The sequence below is a fragment of the Phytophthora infestans genome, genomic scaffold (genome assembly GCF_000142945.1).
Source record: "Phytophthora infestans T30-4 supercont1.91 genomic scaffold, whole genome shotgun sequence".
Lineage (NCBI taxonomy): Eukaryota > Oomycota > Peronosporomycetes > Peronosporales > Peronosporaceae > Phytophthora > Phytophthora infestans.
This window is the reverse complement of record NW_003303668.1, coordinates 219,448-225,205: the sequence shown is the minus strand read 5'-3', so window position 1 is coordinate 225,205 and position 5,758 is coordinate 219,448.

Below are 5,758 nucleotides of genomic sequence, written 5' to 3'. Positions count from 1 at the left end.
CCGCGTAGTCTTACTCGTTTTCGTTTTCTTTCTTGTTTCTTCGACTAGCGGGCTTGGGTTTAGGTACGGTGTTGGCTTAACCGGTGCATCTGCAAATGCATACCGTTTCGCCTTCACTTTCCCTTGTTTTGTTAGCGGATCTTGACTTGCGTCAAGTGGATCGAGTGTAGATCCTATGAAGGAATGATGGTAGGTGCCATCTGAAGGTGGATCTAGCAGACACGGCTGGTGAGAAGTCAAGATCCACCGCGAGGCGTTCCAGATCCCTTACTTCCGAGTCCGGATCCAAAGGGGTGAGGATCCCATACGGAGTGACCTGGATCCAGGATATGGGGACGGTGGATGCAGTGGATCTCTAACTTTCGTGGGACAATGGAGATCACAGACGGTTGCAAGAAGATGTTGGATGATTGGAGAGCTCAGATCCATGACGAGTGTACACTTCAGTGAAGTGGATCCAAGCAACCTGGTTCCAGATGAGAGTACCTATAATAGGGTGACCATATTGATTACGCCATGGATCCGGGGATCTGAAGATAAAACAGCTGGGATGATGGGTCAAGGCAAGAAAGGACACGCAGCCGAGCCTGGTGAGGTATTTAACAAGTAAAAGACATATAAGGTAGAAATCCAGGCAGGTATAGGCTTAAGTATCAATACAGACCTCAATTTGCACAGTAACGCGCAAGTGCCTTCCTTCCCTCAAGAATCGGAGCTCCATTGGCCGTACGAGCTAGAAGAAGGTTGGGAATTGCGAATCTAGTGTTGGTAGTGATAACTGGATAATACATTGGCCAGATCCTACAACCTAGTAAGCTTTCCTATACACGTGCAGATCCGTCAGGCTAACCGAATTTACTACTTGGTCGGTTGCACCCTAGAGGCTCTCAACTTTCAAGATCCCGTCATAGGAGGCGGCAAGTACGACGCAAAGGAAACGCAAAGGCAAGGGACGCACCCGAAAGGCAGCCCTAAGGCCAGATCCACGATCTAGGCCCTGGATCCACTTAAGCTCGAATAATCGCTTAGGATTCGGAACCATCCACGGACGCAGAGTGAAGATTTTCCACTGCTGCGCCATCCCATCCCCACGTCTCTCCAAGACACTCAAGCTTCACCACTTGAGCTCTTCGGAAGTTACCGAGAGAGCAAGATCCCGCCCTACCGACGGGTACGCAAGGTGAGGAAAGTTCAGCAGAACACGGATCATCGGGGGACCCCCTCCGTTAGTCGGTGTCTGGGCGCAGTTGGTAAATTGGATCCGGCAATCTCGCAGATTTTGCTGATCCCGCTACACCACAATTGAGTCTAAATGCTGTTGTGCTGCTGGTATGTCGTCAGCACGGCATCGGCACCCGTGACGCTTGTGCTAAGCGAGACAGAGTGAATGAGAAGATTCGCGATAAGCTACTCACTCTTATGAAAGCCGTCGCAGAGCCAATCGATGCTGCTGAACCTCCTTCTCCCACTCCTGTAGCATATTTTAGTGAATTTGAGAATTTATTTGCTCCTCCGTCACGCAGACCACATGTCATCACCTCAGACCGGATGCACCGACGCAATGCAGAGGATTTAGACCGTTGGATCGACGACCCAATCGCGGTAGAGCGCTCACCGAATGGAGCACCGGAATCGGTGTTACCATTCTGGCGGAGAATTGAACACCAAGGTGACTACAAAATTCTATCAAGAGTCGCACGATTGCTGTTCGCTATCTTAGCTTCGTCCTGCCAAATAGAGCGCGACTTTAGCGTGAGTGGGAGCATGGTCACTGTGCAACGCACTAGTTTGTCGCAGCACAGCATTGATATGTGCTTGTTTCTAAACCGCAATCGCGAGTTTGTTGACCTTCTGCAGTGTGAATCGATTACTAAAGGAACGCACCGACAGTATACACCCTCGTGTTTTACGTATTCGCTGGATTGGAATATGGACATGAATATCGACGATTTCGCGGACGAGATGCTGGCCAATTTCACCTCGAACTCTAGTTTGTGTGACGAAGAGAAAGACTCGACATAGGTACAGTATAGCTACAATGAACGTAAAGTTGTGAAGGAGTATATGGTAGGTCTGCTCGACGAGTCTGTGCGCTTTATCCAGGAGGCAACCCGAACATTTCGGTGTCCAGTTCCTCACCGCAGAGCAACAGCGGCTTTAACTAGGACGTTTCGTGCAGGCCGAACGACGCTGACACCGTCTTCAGTGTGTCGTTCATAGTGACGGGCACTTGTAGCGCGTAGGGCGTAAGGGTGTCGATCGTGTACATTGTGCCACTGGCGGACGCCGCAATGACGTACCCAGGCGTTCAGTTCAATGCGACGGGACTGGTTGGTTTTGCGAACGCGGAGATGGATGCCGGTGCAATTACGACGGTACCATCGGTGTTCGTGAGAAGCAGCAATGGACTACAGTAGTTTACATTGGGATCCGTCCAAAGTTCATCTTACGAGCCCTGATTGTGAAACGTTGCCGAAGCAAACTTCTCTAAGTTTGCTCATACACGCGTCTGTCACTTAACTAAAGCTACTTGCATAAAAATATATTGGATTAAGCTGTGATACTTCATCCTAGGCTAACTCGGAACGTGGCCTTCCTGTTGCGTCCATCGCGTACCCAACCGCTTTCTAGCACGCTATAAGATACTCGCAGCATTTCAGCATCTAAACGCAGCTTGTGCATTGATCTGTAGCGTTTCGCTGCAGCCTCCGCTCTATGTGCAACATCTTTCTGAACGTCAGCAATCACTGCCCGACGGTCCGCGTTTCCGTTTGAGTTTAGTTCACCCACGATAGGCAAGAGGCAATGCCTGATGATGCACCCGAGATGGCGATGCGCTGTCCTTGTCATTTCGAAAATTCTTAACTTCGGAAAACTTAGGTTTTTCATTCTCCGCCTCAACCTTCAACTGCGACGGTAAGGCTGATGTATGCGCCTTGACAAGAGCATCTCGCATTCGCTGCTGGATAGTGCGATCTTCTTTGGATAAATCTTCGTCTTCTTCATCTTCAACGTCACCCGATCCATCTCCAGTATCGCCGCTCACACAGGCGTAACAGCGGATGGCCTCGCGAACGAGGTCGTGTATCAGCTTCACGCTGTTCTCCCCCGTTTGCTTTGTTTGCTCGGAAAAATCGTCTATCCGTACCTCGGTAAGACATTGGCCGACCTCCCCTGCCACGTCATGCTCCAGCTTGATATCACTAATTGCCGTGCACCTTCCTGTTTGTGGATAAGCAGTCAGACGTTGGCGCTGCACAAGTTCCATACGCTTCTCTACTTCTTTTTTTTACAAGCTTCTTTATTGTGTTGCAGGCCTCAGCTTCATCTACCATATCACGTATTTCAGGTACACGATCGCAATGCTGCTGTACTTTTTCTCGTAGAATTGAGGTCGCATCGGCTTGACGTTGAGCTTGAAGGTTAAGGTCAGACTGAGTAGATATTAAAGCTTGCTGCACTTGAGCTTCAAAGTGGCGCTTTGATTTCTCAATTTCTTTCAGCACGAAGCTCTTGACAGCGGCATGCGAAGTTCCATATGAAGTGATCGTGTTTGAAGTAAGCTCCTGTTTCAAATCATCGCGCGCCAACTTAAAGCCCAGCTCGAACGATCTCTTAAGGTGGTCCTTCATCTGTGTTGTAGATTTTCTTACAAGCTGCTGTGCCAGTTCGGTTGTCATTTCTATAGTACTCGCTTGGTGCGTTGCTATCTTCTCCTCGACGAGTTGGTGGATATGTGAGGTAAGTACCTGGAAGCCACTGCCAATTTTCGCATCAACCTGCTGCTCCACTCGAGCGACACCGTCTACCTGAGCGGCAATCATCGATTGCGACTCACTATGGGCCTCCCGAAGTGCACGAAATAGCTTGTCCACCACAGATCTTTCTATCAGCTCTCCGACGTTAGCTGGCATTGTTTCTAGCCGCAAGAATTGCTCACGAATACCAGCGTGTGTCGCCATCAGCTCTTCGTGTAATCGGCCTGCGATTGCCAGTTGTTGATTGGCTAGCTGCTTAATGCCGGCATCTGTGGATTCTCGAACAGCAATCAGAGCGGAACTTTGGGCTTCGCCTTTGCCTTCGAGCTGGATCAGCATAAATGTGTGCCCTTCAGCGAGGGCCTGTGTTTGAGTAAGAAAATACTCTGCAAGCTTAGCCAAATAGTCTTGAACATGCGGGACAAGCTCGACGGTAGATCGTTCTGCCACCACCTCAGCCACTGCGGTCTCGGCGCTATGGTCTACAACGACAAGGGAATCTCTTGTTGCTGCGCCGTCGCTTGTGCTCTGGCCTGCGCTCGGGTTAGCACCATTGTGACAAGGTCACACAGCACCTTGCACAGAGGAAGTGCTTAAGGGTATTAACGACCCGAGTGAACGTTAGTCCACGTGTTCCCGGCCTCAAAGGGAACGGTTTGCTACTTAGAAGAGTAGATTTTAAGACTGATGTATTTATAGGTAAGATAAGCTTGGGTCTCATACAAACTAGAGGTTACCTATAGTGGAGCTAAGTAGTCATGCATTGACGGTTCCGAGAGCACCTGGTACCGTGTATCAGGGGTCAACAAGAGTGACGGGTCACTCTTTATGTAACATGGGGCACACTGGATTGTACCCCGTTACATCCTCCCCCACTTAACTGAGAATCACCTGATTCTCCAATCACAACAGATTATTAAATCAGAAGTGAGATAATTAAAACACCCAAAGGTGAATTCTCACACTGAACAGCCTTAAGCCTGGTGCGGCTCTCAGTCACATCCACGGTGACTTGTGCTTCTAAAGCTCACTGGGATTTGCATCCCTATGCTCACAACTGTGTTGGCCGCAAAGCCTACACTCAGAGTTGCCTTAGCTCCTGCGCTAACGCGCGTACAGTGCTTTGGCATAGGTTGCAAAAGCATCCGAACGTGTGGCATTCGCCCACAGCTCGCACGCTGAGGACACGACAGTCCTCGCGAACGCGTCCGGAGCATGTTGTCTCCCGCGAGGGACGACCCGGGAAGGGCAACACCTTCCCCAGCACTAGAGGGAGCTCTCAGCTCACCTCGGGTCATGCCTTTGGCTCCAGCAAGGATCCATCCTTGCGGGGTAGAGCTTCTGCCACGCTCTCTTCGCATCTTGGTCACCATACCCACGGCGCGTAGGTGTCCTTCATCGACACCGTGTAACGTGACGGTACACAACCGTGGTGTTGGTATCTCCCATCGACACCATGTACCGTAGGGTACTGACCTTTGGTGCGGTACGCCCACCTCAAGGTTGCCATGTTTGGTGGCAACAGCTTCTGCTGTGCTGTCGCCTGAACGGATTCATGGCCAGTGCTCACATCATGCACGACGCGTGTGCAAGCACGGTGTACAGGTCCATGGGCCCGTACACGAGGTACGCTGTGTACGACACGTACCATAGCTACCATCAGTGCTCCGTGCACTTCATTGTGTCATACACGACGAGTTCATTACGTGGAGCTCCTGGCAGGCTGCTCGACAGCAGCCAGTGCCGATGCACGGTACGTGCGTTGACTCACAGCGTCCAGAGCGCATCGGGTCGTGGTATGGTGCATATCCTTTGCACCTATACCAGTGTATGTCACAGACATCATGTACCTTGATGGTACCCGACCGTGGTGGGGCATATCTTACCACCATGCCACTGCGGCGTTGGTGTCTGGCATTGACACCGAGTGCTCACGGGTACCAACCCATGGTGAGGCAAGCTGCCATCACCACGGTGTCATGCTCGGCGCGGCACCAGTT